Here is a 24,488-nt window from a genome sequence, read left to right as displayed (position 1 = left end):
CCCTTGCGGCGGCGCGATCCCTGACGCGCTAGATGCGCCAGGAGGGGCTACAAATCCAGCAAGCCCCCAGCGTCGCGGGATGCCCGAGGCTAAGCCCCGGCAAAGGGCGGGCCCTCTACGGCCCTCATCGGCACGAAGAGACAGGGACAGGGCCTCGATCTCTGCCCAATTTCCCCAAGTAAGTTTCTATCTGCTAAACCTACTTGTAAGCGCCTATGATACTATTTTTCGATTTACCTCCTACGGATTGACATAGACGCCATCTACAATAATTTCCTTCCAACATGTCAAAAACAAAATTGATTGCCCCTGTTAATACTATAGACAATTACATGGTTCAGAAAGTTGCAAAGATTAATAACGATAGGAGATCTTCTTTGGGGCTGAGTTATTCACCAGAATTGCCTATCGATAATACGCCGTTAAGTACTTCCGTTTTTAATATTAGCAATGAGGTATTCCAGACCCCGGAGAACAATCCTTTGACCCAGCTTCTAGTAGCTATCTCTGAACCAGTCCCCGAGACTACACTCGAAGAAGAAATAATCCTCCTAGAAGAGGAGGCTCCTGCCCCGGTCCCAGCGCCCAGAGTAACGAAGGGGGGGGAAAAGAACATACCCAAAAGGGGCGGTCTTCGATCAAGCAAAAACCGTCCCGACATATCCCTTCTGGAAAACAGCGGAGATGATCCAAGGGGTACTATTGGAGGGAATGTTTATCTGGATGAGGACCAGTTCAAGAAGTTGCTAAATGCTGTAGATAACAAGATCAAATCTATAACCAAACCGCTTCTAAATAAAATAGATCAACTCACGGAAGAGGTGAATAGGCTGGGGGGTCTTTTACAAAAATCATTAGAAGGAAAAGCGAAAATCCCGTTGCCAAAATCAATCACAGTCGAATCAAAAACTACCCAAACTGCCCCTAGGATAAACCCGCTCGCAAATTCTCCTTTGACCACCATGGAGAGAATAGACCTTGTGAAGGGGGGCCTGAGGGATGTAGACCTAGATATTAATAAAGGGGACCTTGCAGGGCCGAACCTTAGAAGCAGAAAAGAAGATGTTAATTTTGAGAAGGGGCCCGTAGAATTAATTGTAGAGGCGTCCCCACTAATACTTGTTCTAGCAAACGTCCCCCAGTTGGAATCAGGACAAGTAGAGAACATCCCCTCTCTCATAAACAAATCACTCCACTGGTTATCAAGGAACATGGCCTTTAAACAGGGAGGCATGGATCAGCTGGCACAAGAAGTAGTTAAAGCTAGAAGAGTTGAATGGATTGGGGATGGCACCAAAAGATTTGAGGGGGATTGTGTGGTGCTACATCTTACTGACCCAGTAGTTCTGCCAAACATTCTAGCTAATATATATCCCCCCAGCGTAGATCAACTGAAATAGTGCCACTAACGTTGGATTTCTTCTATTCAAGAAAAGGTAATACTCTAAATCCAACAATGTTGAAAATGAAATGGAACCCTGTACAAAAAAAGGCCAAAAGCCTTGACAATAGAGATAACCGGGGAATCCCGTTGGAAAATAGGTTTTCGGCCCTTTCTGGGTTAAGTGAATGTGACTGACTGGAAGAAAGGACGAGCTTAGAAAAGGTTAAGGTCGTAGAGTCTTATGACAGCAGAAAGGTGGGCAAGGTAAAGCATCCAGAAATAAACTGTGGCTTGGGCAAGACACGAAACTTCGGGGAACATATTCCCAGTCTAATAGAGTACACCCCAACAAATACCCACATTATTGTAAGTAACGATGAATGTAGTCCTCTATCCTTTTTGTCCCCTTCTAATCAGAGTCCACCTGCACATGAGCGGACTACTCAGATGAAAGGTATCGTTAAATTTTTATCATGGAATCCGGCGGGAATCCACCATAAACTAGAAACTCCTGAATGGTGTGAGTTTATTAATAGCCATGATGTTATAATGCTGCAGGAAACTTGGGCAGTGGAACCAGTTTTTCGGCAGGGTTTCTTAAATTTTTATGTACCTGCAAAAAAGAACACTAAAGGGAGGCCCTCAGGGGGTCTAATTATCTTGGTTCGACAAGCTTTACATTGTACCATCAAGCAGAGACCCATTAATAACTGTGATTTACTCCCACTAGTATTCACCTGGGCTGATGGCCATAACTTGGCCTTATATAATATTTACGCCAGGGGAACTCCTGGGGGCATAGCCTCTGATGTGATAGGTGCATTAGATAATGATATAGAGACTCTACCCACGCAGTATACTATCCTAGTGGGGGGAGACCTAAACACAACATTTGAACCACTAGAATTTGAGGATAATGAACTGGCCCAAGAGGAAGATACCAAATGGGGAATTGCCCAATTAGACTTGCCGCTGGTGAAAAAGTGGACACAAGTTGCAATACAGGCTAAGAGCTTATGCCTGTCTAGGGGACTGAGGGCAGTAAATGGACGTACCCTTTCTGACCCACAGGGCAAACACACATTTGATAACCTGAGATCAAGTAGCAGGATAGATTACATTTTCATAGATGTTAGAGACTGGTATAAAGTGGTAGACATGCAAGTGATATGGAGACTGGAGAGCGACCACAACCCGTTGTGCCTGCTCATTAATCTGGAACAAGGCGAAAACTTAATGAACCTGAAAAAAAGGTGTTACGACACTAGATGTTGTTTCATCCAATAATCTCCGTCATATTAAATGGACAACTCTGCTAGATAACCTTGGGGATATGGAGGCCTTAGGGGAAATAGTTACTACAGAGGTTGCCAGACTACAATTCCTTGTCAGTGAACCAAATTTTAAACAATTGATTGAAGAGTCACAGCCAGAGTTTTTTGCTAATATACAGAAGTTATTTGTCAAAAAAAACCAGCAGAGGAAGGGTGCAAGACCACCAATGAAAAGAGCGTGGTACGATCACTCCTGCAGAGAAGCGCGCCAGAAACTCAGCATAGCGCTGAGGACCAAAATAGGAGCACTAAAGGCCAGAGATGACTACAGGAAAGCACAAAATAGGGCAAAAAGACTGTGGGATGAGAAAACCTGGTTAGATCTGAAGAAAGCATGTGCAGCCAATCAACAGAAAGAGTTTTGGGCCATATTAAAGTGGGGCAGCGGGGGAATAGTAGATTGCCCAAAAAACCATGTAGCAAAGGAGGCTTGGGTGGATTTCTTCAAACCACAATATGCAGATAATCTGCCCCCTCCAACTGAAACCCCCCAGAAAGGGTATTTTATACCCAAAGTATATTCTCATTGAAAGACGTACACGAGGCAATGGACGGGGTAACCAGAGGAAGGGCGCCAGGAATCGATGGAATACCGGCGGATGTGTTTTTATCTGACAGGGCCAACTGGTGTAAATATTTTGTATGGCTAGGTAATGCCATTGCACAAGGAGCCATGATCCCAGTAACATGGAGGGGTGCGGAGATTATACCAGTTTTTAAAAAAGGGGACAAGGCTTCACCAAGTAATTACAGGCCCATCAGCCTTATCGATGCTGCACAAAAACTGATGGGCAGGATGATTCAAAATAAAATACAAGCCTGGATAGATGATAAGGATATCCTTTCCCCGCACCAAGCTGGCTTCCGCCCCCTAACTAGCTCTGTTGATCAGGTATTCCATTTTCTAACTATGTTCTGGAAAAACGTATTTCTGACAAACGGCCCATTATACGCTGTTTTCGTGGACTTGAAGTCAGCGTTTGACTTAGTACCCCGACAAAAACTTTGGATTGTCCTGCGGGATCTTGGAATAAGCCCCGAACTGTGGACTTTGCTCGTGAGGTTGCACGAAAACAACTATGCCCGGATTAGGTGGGGTACCCAGGGAGATGTCACTGAATCCTTCCCGGTGGATCGAGGGGTAAGGCAGGGCTGCGTCCTGGCCCCCACCTTATTTTCCCTTTACATTAATGGTATAGTTGATTTTCTAAAACAATTTATGACAGATGCCCCAATATTAGACGGGGAGCGGATTTCAGTATTAATGTTTGCTGATGACACTTTGCTGGTCTCGCGGACCCCTAGCGGTCTACAGAAGACAATTAACGCCTTTGGAGACTTCTGTCGGATTCGGGGCTTGGAACTAAACACAACAAAGACTAAGTTTATGAATCTGAATCCTGTTAAGAAATTCAAGGGGAAAATGTTTTTTAATGGATCTATATTGGAGGAAGTGAATGCTTTTACCTATCTAGGTATTTCTTTACAGTCCAACATGAATTGGAAATCCCATATGGATTCTGTGGTGATAAAGTTCAATCAATTGGCAGGGGCAATAGCTCAAAAACATGAATCCTCATTTACAAAACCCATTCAGCCAATAATGGAGATTTATACCATGAAAGTGCTGGGAGCTTGTTTATACGGATCAGAGCTATGGGGTTTCACGAACCTGAGTTCTCTAGTCGTTGCAGAAAATAAATTTCTTCAACGAATGATTGGTGTACCTCAGAGCACTCCCTCGATCCCGCTCCAATATGACCTCTTGAGGAAAAAGATAGAGGACATGGCTAGGCTGCGTCCCCTCCTTTATTGGAGGCGTATAAAAACTACTCCTGAACTGAGTCATTACGCAGCTGCCCTTTTGGATGTTGTTAACTCTGATCGCTTCCATAAAATATCATGGCTTAAAGAAGTTAGGATTTTGCTCCAAAAATTGCACCTAGACCACTTGTGGACAGCAGTAGACCCACTTGTCTTTCCATCTAAGGCATCATTGAAAAAAATGTATTGGGATATGATATTTACTACTGTTCTGATTTCCAACCAACCATCCATGTTGTCATCCCAGTTTCTGGATTTTAAAATTATACCTAAATGCGAACAGTACTGGGATTCTATTTCAAAACCCCTAGATAGAAAACTGTACTTTCAGTTTAGAATTGGCTCTTTACCCCTTAATGCCTACACTGTCAAATGGTCCCCCGGTAATGTAAAAACTTGCTCCCACTGTAAAACACATGTAGAGGACATTCCCCACTTTTTGTTTGTCTGCCCATTATATGTTGCCCCAAGAAGAAGATGGCTAAAACCGGTTTGCAGGAATCTGGGGACAAGGAACTACTTAGAGGCACTGAGGATACTAAGATCTAATTGTGCCCCCAATCTTGCAATTGCTGTAGCCAAATTTATGGGGTGGGCCTGGATAATACGTACACGCACTTTAAAATTGTAAATTAAACATGGGAAATGTAATTTAACTTCGCAAGGCCCTGTGCTGTGACTTGGTTTTTTATAACGTATGAATTAGTTTAAACCGAACTACTCGCCAACACTGTATAATATGAATGGTATTTAATCTGCATTTTATTTGTTCTTAAAATTTTAGCGTAGTATTTATTGTGTTTATCTTAGGGACAAACGCTTTTATGACAGTGTTGTCGAATAAAGTATTTAAACTGGGTAGTCTGTTGAATTGTGTCATTCAAGAATATAATTTGTTCTGGGATCATGCAGGCTCTAAATAAGGAACCTGTACCTTGCACTTGCCAATCTTTTGTACCCCAGATTGTTTTCGTTTCAATATTATTGTTCCAGAAATCAAAACCGAATGTATTCATTTTGTCAAAAAATGATTCTGAATAGATTAATTTTGTATTTGTAAGCATGGTTTTTATTCCTGTCTTATTTAACAGTTTGAAATAAAACGTTTCTGCATCACTTGTGTTAAACCCTGAAAAATATGAAAAATTTTCATAAAATGTTTTCGAACTGCCTTTTGGTGGAGTTGCACAATATTCCCATTGGTTATAATTAAAAACATTTCTAGGTTGAGCAGATTTATGCAGATAATGGTTACCATAGTGGTTGTAACAGTACATCTGGTCATAATTAGATGAACCCTGTAAATAATCATGTTCTGTAAATTTAGCTGACATCACTAGATCTGACATCATATCATTAATACTTTCAAAGTCCCAATCATCAGCAAATGTGCTCGGTTTTACAAAGTCACTTAATGAAACCTTAAATTGATGAGGATACTTCAAGAGCTCGACCGGGCCATAGATTTCGTAATCAGTTTTGTCCCATGCTACCCCACCGGGTATAGGATTGGCTGTGAAGTTTACTGAAGAAAGTTCTCTTTTCTCGATGTGTGAAGACTTGTGTGGTTTCAGGACCAAGTTGATATTCTGACTTGCTGTGTCCATTGTAACATATTTTCCCTCAATGAAATGTTCCAAGTATAGTACCATGATGAGCCAAAGTATGAGGACAAATACACCTTGTGTCACCCAAAATTCAATCCATGGAGAAATCAGATAAGTTTCTTCTAGTTGATGAAAGAGTATTTTAGCCTTGTCTTTAAAAGTTGTTGTTGTCGGCTGTTCCTCAGGTTCATTCGAATCCTCAGAAAAATCATCGAAGTTGATGAAGTAGCCTGATGCTGTTCTGTCAATTGTTTCATTGCTTCTGGATTCCTTTTTGTTTTTGGAATTCTCTTTGTTTCATTAGCATAGTCTGTGGTTACATCATTGTAGACTGGTGTTTCTTGATGTAAGATAAGGATTTGGGTTTCAAGAGGTTTAAGTTCCATGGCTTTGTTGCATAGTCCTTGTTGATTTACTGTAGGTTTTTCAAATGTGATTAGTCTCTCAGTTTGAACCTCTATGTTTGTAGCAACCTTTGGTGTTCTGCTATTTCTTGGGAGTCCACTCAGCCTACTACTTATTATCGGCCACATGGTTGTGGTTTAACCAGGTCGATGGATACAACTCGGTTCTCCTTTTTACCAGCAAGGGGTGGTAATACAACTGATCTTTTCCCGTTGATAGCCAAGACAGGTACTGCTTTTCTGTAAGAAGGCCCAAATTCCTTCTTTACTGCGATCTTTTCTCTGACCAGATCCCCGATTTTTGGAATCCAGACAGGCCTTGCTGGGACAGGTGGTTTTTCTTCAGTGGTTGTTGGCTGTTGTTTCAATTTTATGTTGCTCAGATCTTTTCTGTTTTCGTTTAAGTCCTGTAAAATAGCCAAACGATCTTTGATATCAAAGCATTTTTCTTCAACCACTGAAGTTTGACTATCGAGGTCCTGGATCAACATTCTAGTCCCAAACAATAGTTCGTATGAGACCTCCCAGAGAATTTCTTGGCAGATTATTAAGACTACGTTGGACACTTATTAAATGTTTGACCCACCCAGCCCCCGAACCTAATACCTTTGCCGTTATAGATTGCTCTATGCCTTGGTTTTTTCTTTACACTATCCCGTTTCCCTCAGGAAGGAAGTGATAAGAGTCCCGCAATGCAATGCCCATGCTGGCCATGTCCCCCCCATAAGCTTGAGAGCTAAAGGCAGGACAATGGTCAGAATGTAGCATGCCCCTTGCGTATATGCCATTATAGACTCGCAAATCTTTTTATAACAGTTCAGACGTCAGCCGAGAGCTGGGGTCTACATTTTAAGTGATGATAGTCTATATATGTTGATATGACGCATTATTCATACTGGGTTCTATATATTTATTGTTTAATCCCATCTTGAGCGAAACGCCATGGCAAAACACCGTCTCGGTCGCCACTGCGATCTCTGTTGCAGTTTGGACAGTTTTTTGCAAATATGTGATGTTGCAGGCTCAATCCTGGCCACCAGTATGTGGATTGCAATTCTTCCAGAGAATCCTTTAGCTTAAGGTGTCTAAGACCCTCACCCATATGTGCGTCTGCTATTAACAATATTCTCCTGTTCGTGTTTGGAATTACTCTATCCCCCACTCCAGGGATTTGAGCAAAAGGAACGGAGTTTGCATCGATTATGTATGTATAATTGAGTGGATAGGTGATGGGTAGCGCTGAGCAGTCGCCTTTTGATGACGGTTTCACCGCCAGCATTGTTTCCCCGTCAATGTATTTTTTCGAACGCTTTTTTGTAGCTACGGTAGCCGATTTAGTTGTTTCCGCTCGGGCTGTTTCAGCCAATCAATTCCCTGCAACGTGAATGCCATCACGTTCATGACTCAGTGAATGTATCACGTGAGTCTTTGGTAGTTCTTTCTGTAAAAGAACTACTTGTTCCCAAAGCGATTTTTGCTTAATTGTGGCACCTGTGTCATCTCTGTAACCGTTTAGAATCCATTTCTGTAAATTTTTATTGTATGATTTGACGCAGTAATATGAATCGCACACTATTAGTGTCGGGAATTTGCGATCGGCATTATCTAGCGCCATTTTTAACGCTATTATTTCAGTTTGTTGTTCTGAATTATTTTCCACTGAGTGTGTTTTCGTTAACAGAGGTCTTAATTTTTCTCCGCGCCACACGTTTTTTACAATCTCGCATGTGGCGTTATAGGCTTGTTTTCCCCAAACCGAGGGTTGTGCATGTCCGTCTGTATATATTACACAGGCGTACTGTCGTATGGGCAGAATGTCGATTTGCAGAGGGTATTCTCTTTCATATTCTATATTTTTTAATTTTTTCATTTCCGGGTCAAAATAGTATTTCACTTTGTCTGTTGCAAGAGAATTTTCCCATTGTATCCATTTTGGATTTAATGCCATAGTAGGTAAATTACATGGGCTTGTTAATGCCTCAAAGGCTGATTCTGCTGTTCTGACTGTAATCCGTCTGCCGTCAGCTTGGTCTCTTTCTCTCGCTACAGCTGTTTGAACCGCATGAACAATGTTTTCCTTAATGCTGAATGTTTTTTCAGCTTCTGTGTACAAATGAGATTTGTATGCTATTGGTACCGTTTCTCCCTCATTAGAGGTCAGGTATGTGAATCCGCATCTTCCTGGGATGACTCGGATTACAAGGTTGCGTGTGTTATCGCGTGTTTGCAATTTTGTTTTAGTTAACATGTCTGTTTGTAATGATCTCAAAATTTCTGTGTGTTTTTGAGTCCAATTGATTGTTTTAAAATCTGGTCTTATCAGGTCATAGAGAGGTTTAACCCTCTCTGCATAATTTATAATGTACGTTCTACCGAAATTCAGGAAACCTAGAATTGATTGTAAGTTTTTCAGCGTTCTTGGTGCTTGGATTAAGGCACATTTTCTCTAGGAAATTGTCTGCCAGGCTTTTGCCTTCACTTGATAGTTCATATCCTAAAAACAGGACAGTTAGATGGGCAATTCTTGACTTTTTGAAGTTGAATTTATAACCCTCTGCTGCGAACCCAAGTATTATGGTGTTCACTCTTTTCAAGTGAGTATCCAAGTTATCATCTGTTAGATAGATGTCATCGACATAAGATAATGCCTCATCATCATATATTTGTAGTAACTCTGTCACTCTCGCTGAGAATAATCCTGGGCTGTTCTTGAACCCCTGTGGTAAACGACAGAAATTTTTCTGCGAGCCATTTATTGAGAAAGCGGTCAAATATCTGCTTTCAGGTGCTATATTTTGACAAAAGAATCCATTAGAGATGTCTAATGTTGTTTTGTATTTTTTGCGCACTATGCTATTCATTAGTGCTGCACTGTGTGAGTTTTGTACTGCAAATGTTTTGCAACATGAGTTAAGGTGTCTGTAGTCCAAAACTAGACGATATGAATCATCTGGCTTGGAGACAGGAAACAAAGGATTGTTCATTTGTGAGGTGCATGTTTCAATCACCCCCTGGTATTCAAGTTGATCTAAGATCTCCCTGACCTGTTTTTTTGCTTCTTGCTTAATTGGGTACTGCCTTTGTGCATTTGGTTGAGATTTTAACTGGATTTTGTGAGGAGGTGAGTCCTCATCCCATCCTACATGGTTTTTATATAATACAGGAGCTTGGGCTACTGCCCACTTTCTTGCAAGTGTATATTTTTTATGTATTGGAATGTGATTTGAGAAGGCAGGCATAATCATTTCTTCGCCATGAGGGCACTCCCTGACAAACTCTGGTGGCCAGTCTTTTTCAGCTAAAAGGATGTCATAGCCTTTGGAGAGGTTATCCCAAAATAGACCCCTTTTTTTCCTAGTCTTATCTCCCTCTATACGTAATGTTTTTTCATATATTTTATGAGGTTTGCTAACTCTGGTGTCTGCAGTTTCCACTTGAATGTATTCATTCGTGTCCACTGTCTCCAGATGATTCATCAGGATCTTGCGAGCTATGCTCACTTCTGCTGCGCTGTCTGGCATTGTCTGAGCCCACTGTCCGTTTTTCAGCTGTGTCCTCAGGTTCCTCGGCATGTTTGATTACTTTAATACTGGCTACCTTCTTCTTTGGAAATTGTAACTTTTTACTTTGATGAGCAGGTTCCTTGTCTTTGGACTTGAAGTGCTCTTCCCTTTGTTCTGACCGTCCTCTTCTTTCCGATTTCTGCGAGTCTGAAAAGATCGAGATGGACGTGTATCAATATCTTGATATCTATCAGGTTTCTTCAAATTATCCCTATTTCTAAGGTTGTATTTTTTCTCAGAGGGCTCCCTCTGGGGAGACTTGTGTCCTCGGTCTGGAGATCTTTCTCTCCGCCGAGGAGACCTTCCTCTGGACTGGAATCTTTTTTCTTTGGGAGTGGATTGTTTATTTCCATCCCAGCTCTTTTTTGGAGCGGTTAGATTATTTTTAATAAATACCTTTTCAGGATTTTCAGATAGTTGGGGTTTCACTGGTTTCCCACCCAAACTATCTCTTCCTAGTTCTTCATAGGATTTTTCTATGATTCTTGCAAATTCAAATGGTTGTTCTGCTATATCTGTTTCTTTCAACTTCTGGCGGATCGCTACAGATGCTGCTTCCCCTTTTATGTTGGCTAGTAATATAGCCAAGACCTGCTTGAAGTCTTTCAGTAATTTCATACCCAGAGTTAAAGCAGGTTCTGGACCGTATTCATTTTGAATCTGTCTTAGTACATCTGGTATTACCGCCATGGACGGAACACCATGTGTTTTTGTGTAAATGGAAGCAAAGACTGTGCCCCAAGTGTCACAGTCCTCCACATGTGGTGCGATCCCCATTGGAAGACAGATAGTCAGAATCCTGTGTTTCTCAGTAGGGGTAGTATCCGGAAATACCGCCTCTATTTGAGTGATTTTCTGTGCTAACCAGAATGGAATTTGTTCCCGTTTTGCGGGTACTTTACCTAGACATGACTGTATGTTCTGTGGTGTGATTTTATTTGTGTTCCCCTGATGAGGGGTCAGCTGTGGAATTTTAATAGCTGGTTGGACTGTTGAAGTCCGCATTACATATTGGACTAATTGTCTGTGTATTTTAATTAGTACTTTTAGTTTGACTAGAAGTTCTGGTATAGACATTTTCTCAATGTCTGGATGTGGTGTGTAACCGGCTAGAACCGGCCACGTTGCTCCTAGTCTACCTAGTGGACCGAGCCTGGTGATGTGATTATTATGTTTTAGGGCGCCTTTAAACCAGAGCAGGTGCTCTTGGTATTTTAATGGGATTTCCACCTCCTCGAAAGGAGTGTACTCATCCGGTGGTTCCTCTATTTTGTAATAGTGGAACATATGTGTAACAGCGTTTGCTGCTGGAAAGTTTATCCATGAATAGAATACCTCTGTCTGCCGATATTCATGTGCCTCAATTACGAATATGACTGTACCACCTCTTGATGTTAGTCCATTTTCTATTAGCTTAAGAGTTATAGTTTTTCTTATGCTGACCGGGATGAGTATTGCACCCGGGTCTTGCTGTAGGAGACTTGTGTCATCCGCTTGGAGTTGAGCTGCTATTCTAGCTGCCTCCCTTTCTTCTTCATTGTCTGACATTTTACTGACAAGAAGGTTTTTTGTTGTAGATCAGGTTTTCAAGGAAACAAAGATTAGGTGCACAATATTTTGGAACACTGTATCCTTCAACGTTGAATAAACCAAAAACTATACATAGAAATCTCTTTCTACTAAGTTCTGGTGGATTTTAACCTTTGACCCACTCCAGACGTCTTTGGAGTATTTACGGGAGAAAGGGTCTGTGTGAAAAAGCACGACTGAGTTACTCTAATGTCTTGCGTTAGATTTATCGCCTTACCAAACCGTTGGGCGCCATGTAGTGTAGTTCCTATATTCCCAATAGGCTCTGCGCATTGGAATAATATCTTCAGTAGTGTAGACGTAGAACTGAGGTTAACTAGGTCTCTACTGACAATATTAGACTTAAGTTTTGTGTGTGCCAGCTAGCTCAAAGTTCACTAGAAACTTTCTCGAATAGGCAAGGAGGATTTTAACCTCCCTGGATAGACAAGAAGGGATTTAGTTTCTGACAACCATAGAACATGACAACTTTGCTCTCCCTGATCAAGAGTATATCTCTAGAGTCGTGTGAAAACAAAAGACAGCGATTTTACTCAGTCAATACGTGCATACTTAGTTTCACCAGATTGCAGAGAAAAGGAGAGACGGGCATTTTCAATAAAAGGTGTTATTTATTGATCAGTCTCTTTTCTCATACAAGAGAAATGAATCGCTACAATTGCAATACTTATAGTTAAGTAAAGTGCATACAGTAAAAGCAGGATCATGAAATAATACTGTAAAAGCATTAATATGGTGTCTAAGCCATATGATACTTTAAAATGGATAAAAGATATACATACATATATACATTGACTAATCGTACTCAACTGGTGCTTCTAACTACGCCTACCCCGGTGTACCTGACCTAAGCCTAATACATGGGAGGGAGTACGTAAGTAGCAGTTTAAGTTAAGTTTGTTTTGCCAAGAATCTGACTCAAGAATTCTCTATAAGGGTTTAGTCAGTTCAGTACCTGGGATTTAGAAGGCTAGAGGTCTGATATCTCTTTCTCAGGACTCGGTATCCCAGTCACCCGTGAAGGTGGGCTGGAAACGCTGGAGGATGGATTTCTCGGCAAGCGAAAAGACAGCGTCTTCCTCAGCGCGTCAAAAGGGGAGGGGCAGCGTCCGTGGGCTCTCGCATCAGCTGGGCTCTCCGGCAAGTAGTCACTGCTCCAGGTTCATCACCACCGTGTCTCTGCTTAGGACAGCGTTGGTATATTTATACCTGAGAGGTGCTGGGTTTGACGTAAGGATGGACAAAAGACGTCTATAAGGATGTCACTAAGAACTGAGCGTTCTTGCAGTGCTTTACAGGAGTTCTTGGACTAAATCAAAACATAGCAGGCGGAGCTTTCCCAGGTTGCTTGAGGCTTGGATTTGTTTAAGAACTCGGTGTGCTTTCTAGGGGGCTGGAGGAATAGTGCTCGCTTAATGTGACAGCATGCGCTATGACTAATTTATGAAACGGGTTTCTGTGCCGTTGTATGGATATTAGTGATTTATAACTGGGCAAGGGTCAGAAATAGGAGTATCGATACAGGTCCCTAGATACACACACTACAATATATTGCAAGACACATATTGGTGGTGTCACAGACTGGGAAATTGGCACAGAAAAGTAATCTAAAATCTTGACAATAAAATATTTACATCACATCACAAAATAAGACACCCTTGAACAAACAAGGGGGCACATTGACTGGAGATACGGCAGGGTGTCAAAATCACCACCTTTCCTCCCTTGCCTCAACACCAGCATATTGTCACCGAGCCTACCCGTACGGGAAAACACACTTTGTACGGCATCTTTACCAACTATACACAGATAAAATTTAACAGCACATTACTAATGACCTGGACTGATCATAGTGCTATCTTCTTTGAAGTACTCACTAATGGACTGTCCATTAAAGATCAGAATAAAAACAGGACGGGTGTAGTACGCCCCTGGAGACAAATAAACAACCCAGACCTGGAAACCGCTTTACGGTCCCATAGTCCCCACATAGACACTGACCCTGATTCAGCAGCTTTAAATTTTAACAACTGGATCGACCAGGCAGATCGATCTGAAATCGAGAAGAAACTGTACAATGAGGCGTTGACAAAGTACAAAAAATCAATAATCTCAGCAAAAGCTAGTTTCTTCACTGAGAAAATTATGGCATCTAAAAATACTGCTAGAGAACTTTTCAAAGCAATTTCTAACTTAGGCAAATTCGGTAACAGCAAACAGTATAGTCCCACTAGGCATTTTTGCGATAAACTAGCAGAGTTTTTCCACAATCAAGTGGTTAAAGTCTACAACGAGTTCTCTAAGAGCAAAGCTGGAATTAAGTCAGTCCGGCCTAACGATGATAGGGTGAATATGCAGGTCTATTTACAAGAATTCAATACCCTAACACCTGATAGATTTGAGAAGCTTGTAAAGTCAACTAAGTCAGAATCCCCTCTGCACCCTTTCCCTGCCACGGTTCTTCACATGGTCCCTAACATAATTGCGAACCATTTCACACCTCTTTTTAATAATATTTAGGATTCAGGACACTTTCCTGCCATCTAGAAAAAATCCCTGGTTAGACCTACCCTGAAAAATCCAGCCCTTGATCCCATGGAGGATAGCAATTTTCTAACCATCTCCTGCTTACCATTCCCAACCAAAATCCTGGAAAAAGCCCTAAATAAAGAACTGCTGTCTTTCATAGAGGCAAAGGATAACATTGATCCAGCGCAACACAGTTTGCGACTACAGCATAGTACATAATCAGTATTGATTGTGCCACAGAGGACATACATGTCTAACTTGGCGGGGGGAGCCATACTGATTCTACTTGAACTATCGGCTACATTGGATACAGTTGATCACCACATACTTATCCAGCTTCTGGCCAAAATAGGGATTGTAGAGAAAGACTTGGATATTCTTCGTTTTTACCTAACCTATAAAGAACAATCTACAATGATGGAAGAACACAAATCACACCCCTACGCCTTGCCTTGTGGGGTGCCCCAGGGATCCCCACTTTCCCCAACCCTGTTTAACATGTATGTCAACCTGTTGGCCAAAGTCATATGCTCCCATGGCTTTACTGCCATTTGGTACGCTGATGACACGCAAATAGTTGTCTTCTTATCTTCCAAACCGGAGAATGTGGGAGCAAGTTTTAATGATTGCATGAGACATATTATTAGATGGATGCTAGATAACTGCTTGAAGTTAAATACTGGCAAAACTGAAGTGGTTAAGCTTGAAAACGGACACTTCCATATGGAATTCTACTTGGTGGCTGTACGCAGTAGGGCCCTGTCCTCAGTCAGTAAAAAAAGTTAAAACCTTGGGATTATGATAGACGACCATCTTTCATTATCTGACCAGGTCAATAGCATTACTTCCTCGTGCTTTCATACTTTAAAAATCCTTCGAAAGATTCTACCTTTCATTCCCATGCCCCTCAGAAAACCAGTTATCACTGCCTTGATACTACCTAAAATTGAATACTGTATCGCACTCTACCTGGGAGCACAAAAGAGTTTGATATGTTAGCTGCAGACTTTACAGAACGTTGCTGCCCGTCTTCTACTTAAGATTAAAAAATTCAGCCCTATAAGCCAAGCAATTCAGGTTCTGCACTGGCTACCTGTCAAGGCAAAGATCTAATTCAAATCTATGTGTATTGTGAATTAGACTTTGTATGGGGCTGGGCCTGCCTAACTCAGTCAACATATCAAGCCCCATACGCCACAGCGAAACCTCAGATCATCATTGGCCTCCCTACTTGTAGTTCCTATAGTAAAGATATTAAGGGGTCCATTAGGATGACGGTCGGAAAATCACCCCGACCGCCATGGTAGCGGGAAAAAACCGCCCGCAAGGACCGCGGCATAACCGCCCGTCCGATTAGTCTGCACCGCGGTCGAAATCCAATTGTGGCAGTACGATTGCGGGCATTAACATTGTGGCAGTTGCTGCTGTCAGCAGCACCGCCGCGAAGTAAAAACGAGCATGTCATGCATATCCATGCACTATGTGGCAGGCACTGCACAGTGCCTGCCACATGGTACAGGGACATGTAGGGGGTACCATGGGTACCCCCACAGTGCACCCACACCACCCAACACATTGGAACCCGCAATAGGCCCCCGTAGAAATTTTCAGCAAGCCTTTCCATGGCAGTTTCACCGCCGCAGAAAGGCTGGCTGCCACCGGCATCATAATCATGCCAGTGGAGCCTGGCCCTGCACCGGCCCCATTGTAGCGGTCCAGTTCCGCCCACCAGGCAAATGTACGGACTGCTAACTGCGGAAAAGTGGCAGACAGAATCTCTCACTGCCATGCTAATGGGACCGGCGGTTTTCCGGGTTGCGATCGCGAGCAGATGTCCGCCGCCGGTTTGGCGGCCATTTGTCTCCCATCCAAATAGACCCCTAAAACGGGGGGCAGAAGTTTTCTCATCTGGCCCCTAAATTATGGAATACGTTACCCATCAGTCTCAGAAACCAAACCAATTTACTGTTGTTCAGGAAAGCATTGAACACATGGCTATTCTTCCCTAAACTATAGCCGTTCCTACCTCCTGTTGCATAAATCAATGATAGCTAGAGCTAAGATGCCACGGCAAACACGCGCTTTACAAAACCTTCATTTCATTTTGATTTCATTTCACATCCAAATTATCTGCACTGGGCTGCATCTCTGTGACAACAATATGATGATGCACCGTGGACAAGACTGGTCTTGGCCAGAAGTGAGCATGCCACCACCGATGGCAGCACACATGCACCATTGTACCTTTACTCTCAAGTGGACACATGTGTTATACATTAAACAGTATTCTACAGTAGTCCTGGTGTGAGTTGCCCATTACACCTTGATGATCATGGAACAACTTTTTTTGGAAAGTCAACAGTGTGAGTGAACAATGTCTGTAGACATCCGCACACAAATCCCGGCATGCCAATATTCAGTTCCAGAACAGCATGTATCATTCATGTGACCATCTGAGGAGCACATTTCCAAACACACATCACCCTGCCAATCAGACCTGATGTCATGTTGAGGGGTGAGCACCACTAATAAGCCTAGGGAAATCCACAGCCCTGAAATCTATGTCCATTACACACTGCACTTGGTGTCAATGTTGAGGGTAATAGGTGTTGTTTCTGTCTGGTCACCATGCAAAGTCACGCTGCACAATGGTTAAGCCAACAGAAGGGCAGTAATAAATGAATGCAAAGAAAAACATGAACGACGACATGCATACAAGAGAACTCACAATAACATTTTTGATGTACATGTGTACTGCATAGTGCAGCACACATAGAAACAGCAATTAATCCATCATTGACAATATGCCTGAAGGGGACCCTCCTAACACATAAACATTCTCCCCACAAACCCATGCACATGTGCACTACCCAGCAAAGATGCCTGTCTGGGTGCCACACTGACACAGTAAGTTACAGTGCATGCTGAAACACATGCCAGCACCATTAACATGTTAACATGGAGTTCATCTTTGAAGGAGCAGGTCTCACTCTATCACTTACTCGTGTTCATACAACCTGTGATGCAAGATAGACATCTGCTGGCCAACAATGCACAAGTGTCCCAACTGTGACCAAGACCCATATATCCTTAAACTTCTCAGCATTGGAAATGCACATAAGTAAAAAGGTCACTGGGTGAAAGGCATAAGGGGCAGTAAATCCAAAGCTGGTACTATACCTGCAGACCAACATGCATTCATTAATATGTCATTACTCCCTTTGACTCAACAAAATGAACAAGTATCTACATTGTGTGTATCATGGCAAATCAAGCATACCTCCATGCCCATATCATATGGCACATGACATCAACACATATCACTACAGTGAGATATCCCTGATAATGGCACAACAACAATCATGTTGCATTGCCAACAGCACCATGCGATCCACCCCTCCTAAAAAGAACAATCTTATCAGGCTGTACTGAGTAGGGGTGACTTTTCCCACAATGCAGTGCACAGACACAGAAATCTGAGATAATCAACATTGACAACAATGTGGTTCAAACAGCACCAATTTCACTACTGAAAAGAGGACACATCTGGTGCTGCATATGTATAGAAATTGGCCACTCACATTTTGCATACTTGTAAACTGTGACAAGATAATGTACAACAAAAATATCACATCTGTGATGTTATACAGTGAACCACTATCCGGCATTTAATAGGTATTTGCTCCTAAACATTCTGAATGGACATTAACATTAACATGGAGTCTGCTTGTAAACTTATCCAATGCATGATCATACTTGAAACATACATACCAATGCATGTCCTACATTGCAGAGGGAGAAACATCACCTCCTGTACAGAAGCCTGTCCCACTCTTCAATGATGAAGATGAAGACACCGCAAACATCGACGAGAACACCAATTTAAAAGCTGCTTATTGGTACCTCATTTCTGGAAGCAGGGCCATCTAGCAGTGTCGTGGAAACTCCACCCCCTGCACGAAACACCCAGCAGCAATCACCTACCACTACAGCTATCTCCCAGGAACTTGAGGACCCACTTCTGACATTTCAACGTCGTGTGGTAGAGGTACAGCAGGCAATAGCAGGTCAGGTGCGCATCAGGTTTGACAGCCTGGCGATCAAATTAGATGGGATAAGTGGGTGTCTCAGTCCCATTCGGGACCACCTACAGACCATCACAGACACCCACAGTCCACTCCATGCTCTCCAGAATTACATAGCTGCATCACTTGAGTACCTACTCAGAGACAAGAATAACTGTCCAGTCAGAGTGGCTCCAGCGCTGTCACCAGCGGGTTGCATCACATGTGAATGATCATGGAGAACATAAAGCGGATGCAAGCCTTACACTTGGCTGTTACGGTTGCACACCACAGAGAGGTTGCTTGAATCTTTCAAGCCCTGCAGCTGTTCATCACAGCAGTGCTGCCTGAAGGTTTGGCACAGATGAATGCTGCTGCAGCTTCTACATCCACATCTCAGCCCCTTGATGTGTCAGTGCCTCACAGTGCCCCAGCCAATCTGAACACACGCACACTGGAGGCAAATGACGCATCAGAAGATGATGATGTAGACGATTCAACATTCTTGACAAGAAGAAAACTGTAGTATTCATCTATGCCAAATGGACTGTTTCTGCTTGGATCTGTGCTTAGCATCATGCCCCAGAACATCATCTTCCACTGTGCCCTGATTCACTCTGCGACACTCACCTTGGACATCGATATGGACTGCCATAAATTGTGTTGTTCCCAATGACACTGCAATCAGCCTGCTGATGGAACTTTGCCTCTTCATCAACATGTCTCTGGACATGTTACCCCCAAAATACTCTGTCAGGCCCTCCACTGGGCATCTATAGAATATGGGTGTTGTTTGACCAAGTACTGGGCCAGTCTTCTACCAATGTCATTTCACATGCCAATAAAACAAGTGAAGTCACACAGATGTGTGTTGCCTATGACCGTTCAAGTATAGAAGTCCTAAAAAATGTTGGGCCTGTGATTCCATCAAAACTTACAACGAGGGGCATATGATAAATGGTCATGTTGAATATGTGTCCCAGATAGGCAGTGAGATAACCTGGTATGTGTGAACTAGCTGTGCCCTCATTGCTCAAATACAACATTCTTGCAAGATTCCAACATTGCCCTACGTGCATGATGGGAATAGGCATGTACGTAAATATGTCAAAGTCAGTCTCATGCCACAAGTAGTGTCTTCATTTAGCATTGCTAACAAGTCTCACTTGGCAGATCTTCTCACACTCAATGTGGTTGACAAAGCTTGTTGTGATGGGGGTCATGGCGGATCAGTGACTAAATATCGATGGGCAGAATATCGACTGTCCAGTATATCGATTCCAAAATATCGAGGGACAGATTATCGAGTCCCTACCAGCAAACAGGTAAGTACTAAAATATAGAGTCCTAAATATCGCTGTTTAAAATATGGTTAACTAAAATATGATTTTTTGTAATGAATAAAAAATATTATAAAAGTAAGTAACTATTAAATACAATTAAATAAAACATAATTAAAATAATGTAAAAAATCTTAAAATGTAAAAATAATAAATGTAATGTAAAACATTCTTTTTAACACATATATTGACTTATTAATATTATAAAATAATTATTAATCTTAATTATGACATGCTTAAAAGATTATCCAAAATATATTTACATATATAAATAACCCTATTACATAAATATATAAATAAATGATATATAATCATGTAAATAATTAAAGTAATATTTTTTATGTTAATTAATAATTTACACTACATTAAATATAAACAAATTAGCAACGTTGCATAGCTAAGGGAATAAAATTAGTATTCACACTCCAAGTGTAAAAGTAGAAAAAAAATTTGGATAGCGGGTGGGCACAAATTACTATTCCGACTCCAGCGAGTGGAACAGTAGGGAAAGTGATGGATAGCGGGAGTGAAAAAATTACGATTCCCACTCCAGTCAGTGGAACAGTAGGGAAAGTGTTGGATAGCAGGTGGGTAAAAACTTACTATTTCTACTCCAGCGAGTGGAACAGTATAGAAAGTGTTGGATAGCGGGAGTGAAAAAATTACGATTCCCACTCCAGTCAGTGGAACAGTAGGGAAAGTGTTGGATAGCGGGTGGGTGAAAACGTACTATTTCTACTCCAGCGAGTGGAACAGTACAGAAAGTGTTGGATAGCAGGAGTGTAAACATTACTATTCCCACTCCAGTGAGTGGAACAGTAGGGAAAGTGTTGGATAGCGTAGAGGAATAATTTAGTAGACCCATTCCTACAATTTAATTAAAATTAATTAACAAATAATTAATTATTTAAATTTAATTTGCCTCCCACTATTTTACCCTATAAACGTCACCTTCAATAGTATAAAATAGTAATACATTAACATAATTAATTAACATTTAATTAATTATTTAATCACAATTAACAATACAATTAATAACAATGATATCTAAATTATTTAACACAATTAACAGTATGACATGACGTTGATTAAATATTATATGAATATTAATAAAAAAATATTTTCAATTAATTTAATGCACAACGTACTCCCCTAAAACACCCAACAGCCCCCCGAAAAAAGAAAACATATTAATACATTATTAATAATTAATATGTAATTAATGAATAATTAACAAAAATGTACACAATGTACATAATAATGCGTATTAATAACGTTTGTAAATATTAAAAATACATGAATGAACTCAATTAACAATATTAATTATTAACCATAAAATTATTCATTATTAATTCATTTTTTTTAATTTAAATTAAATTACTCCCACCCTATTATCCTATAAAGCCACAACCTGCTATGGCACTAATATATGCAAAAAATAATTACCAATATTAATTATTAAACAATTCATTAATAACTATTAAATTATAATTTTTGTACGCTATTTTTTTAAATTTAAATTAAATTACTTCCCACCCTATTCCCCCATAAACTCACAACCTGCTACGGAACTAATATACGCAAAAATGTATTAACATAAAATTCATTATCTTAGAAAAATTGTACCATACATTAAAAAAATATTATATACTTTTAACACATATTCTGCTATTTAAATTTAAAAAAATGAATAATCGATATGATGACATTCGATATTACTTACTTATATGTCGATATTATTCCCAACTATATTATGTCCATTCTATATTCTGTCCTCTCAATATTTATGATTCAATATTATGTCCATTTGATATTTTGGATTCTATAGTTTGGGTGTTTACCGGTCATGGCATGTTACTTTTCAAGAAAGAGCACACACCAGATTCACATAGATGCTGAATCCTAATGGCATATATCTACCACCCACTATTGGTTCCACAATGTCTGTTTCATTGAAGTAGTGTTGGCAATAGGGACTTATCCTAAAGTACAAGTTCTCAGTCAGCCACTTCCTGTGGATTAACAATGCCTTGGAAATAAGGAACCCTCTCATGCTGTGCTCGCTGTGAAAGGAGAGGGTTATGTATCTAGTGGTGTGTAGTGCACTGCGATTCGCATAGAGCCAAATAATTTAAAACCATTTTAAGGGTGGCATCACTAAGAGGCAATGCCAAAAGTAACAGCTGGGAGAAAGTGGGTATGACACTGGCCCAACAGGGAGCAATGCTTAATTTGCCCTCCTGTTAGCTGTAGAACTGTGTTCTGCCTTGTGCCATTCACATTTGATCAGCAAAATAACAATATTCTGTATGGTTCAGAAGGTGAGCCTTCCTGCACAGGAACATCCTATTTCATTGATGCTGACACACTTGCACTACATAGAAAGTGTGCCTGTGTCTGTGCTTGGTAGATGGACTCTGCACCAGGCTCATGTGAAATGCATTGTGGGGCCGTAATCTGGGGAACACGGCGCTTCCATCCATTTCCATGATGGATAAGAGATGCAATGTCAATGTTTGCTCAAGCCCGTGTTCCTAGATTGTGTTGTAAATGTGCAACAATGCGGTGTACAACTCTGTCAGTCACACATAAGATGTGATAATTTACAAAAGAGTGTTCCTAGCCTATGACATAACTCCTGTTTGCCATCCTGTAATCCAGGCAGGTGTCATGATCCTGACACAATCCGTCCAGCTAAATTACATATCATGACACCAAGTACACTTTCAAATGATTGTTCTGTGATTAAATAAGTTGTACACAAGTCGAAAAGCACCTCTCTAACAATGCACTTCTGACATAACTGCAACCACAATTCAAAAGTAGAATACTACATTAAGAGAATTAAAAATCTAACATTGTTAAAATCTTATACTACCTATTCCACACCACAACTACCCTACCTAACACTTGAAACCTACACAATTACTATTTAGAAATAGTTTGGGGAGGCATGGGCCAACCAGACCCCACCAGTTAAGCAAATTGTCAAGAAGGCATACTGGGAATGGGTAAAAGGGGAGGAGCCTCGCAAACCCAACCAGGGGACCCTTACTGAATAGTTCTTGGAGCATAAGCTTGATGATAAATTAGAACAGTATCTCGATTTCATACAATCTCCACGAGATAGAATGCTCTACCTGAAGTTCAGGTTAGGAACCCTCCCGCTTAACGATCTGGTAGCTGGATTGGAGAAGCCATAGCTTAATATCTGTGATATGCCCCGGTTGCCAGGCACCTTCAGAATCCATCCCCCATTTCCTTTTTGCATGTCCAGCTTACAGGTTTGCCAGGAGGAAATGGCTGAAACCTATTCGTAAAATTTTTGGGTTTAAGGACTGTAGGGTGGCACTACGCACATTCAAAACAGATGCCTCTTCCCCAGCATGGTTTGTGCGGTAGCTAAATATTTGTGCAGTGCCTGGTTGACACGTATTAAGCTGCTAAAGCACATTAGGAGTTAGTGTGCTAAGGGTCCAATGCTGCATCTATACTGCTTTTTTATGAGATGTGTTTTTATTGTACATATTGTATAAACTTTTTAATGCAGATTTTTAGATAATGTTATACTGTTACCATTTGTGTGTAAATGATGGATTTTTATCGATGAATCGCGCTTGTACATGCTTTTATGATATTTTTATATTGAATAAAGTACATACAACAATATTTAGAAATATTTAAAAAAAAGGGGACTGGTGAAATGGGGGATACGTCACTACTTTGTCCATGTCAAAATGGGAGACCCATGACAGCCTTGAGGTCCTGGAGGTGGGTGCTCCGACATTTCCCTTTCTATTTGGACCAGTCTGACATTCATGTCCATCATGCACAGACGGTCCCTTATTGTGAACCCCACTGCATGAGTCGGTGCTGCAGATGACAGTGTGGAAGTTCCCTGTCTATGTGGCTGTGAGTGGGCACCTGCCTGTGTGCCAGATCCTGTTGCAGCAGGTTGGCTGTGTCGTGTCTGTGTCTGACCCACGCCTGTCGTCCGAAGGGCCAGGTATGGCCTGTGTGTCCCTCAGCAAACTTTGTAATACAACTTGGGGCAGGGACTTCCATCTCCCAGCTACCCAGGCAGCTCTGTACCACTTAGTCATGGTACAATAGCTCTTGGCCACCCAGCGTATGTGCAGGCTTTGTTCTTTCCAGACCTGATATGCGTGGGCCTCCTCTGGCGACATGTTGCCTGTAAAATAACATCAATGACAATATGTGAGTCCAGATGACTATGTCAATGTTCTCAATTTAACTCTGAAACACAAGGTCAGTAAAACATGTGAGCCTACACCTAACAAAAGATTGTGAAGTTCAAAAGTGACATGGACAATATGTATTTATTTATTTATTTAAAAGGTTTTATATAGCGCTGCTGGACCCAAGAGTATCAGAGTGCTTTACAAGGTAGGTAAACATATTAAGATACAATTAACAATGTGCAGAAAATTCACAAAAGATAAAACATTGTATTAAATGAGTGAAGGGGGCAAAGAAACAGAGGGATAGTTAAAGGGGTGATGAATGTTGAAATTAACGAGAGAGAAGGGTACACCCCCGTTCTCTCTTTCCTTAATTTCAACTGAGAAGGGGAGTGAGAATATGAAAAGAGGGAGAGGGGGTGGGTAGGTGAGTGAGCAAGAGAAGAGAAAGAGTGGGAAGGGTCAGAATCAGAAACATTAGGTACCCCAATATTTGTTGAGGAGAAGTACTTTGAGTCTTTTTTTGAAGAGAGGGTAAGAGAGGTTGCAGTGAAGATCCTTGGGGAGAGAGTTCCAAATCGTAGGAGCATTACCAGACAATGCACGGGATTGGGTCTTTTTGCATTTTAGTCTAGGAGGGATCAGGA

Source organism: Lissotriton helveticus, chromosome 8, assembly GCF_964261635.1.
Source record: "Lissotriton helveticus chromosome 8, aLisHel1.1, whole genome shotgun sequence".
Lineage (NCBI taxonomy): Eukaryota > Metazoa > Chordata > Amphibia > Caudata > Salamandridae > Lissotriton > Lissotriton helveticus.
This window is presented reverse-complemented; position numbering follows the sequence as displayed.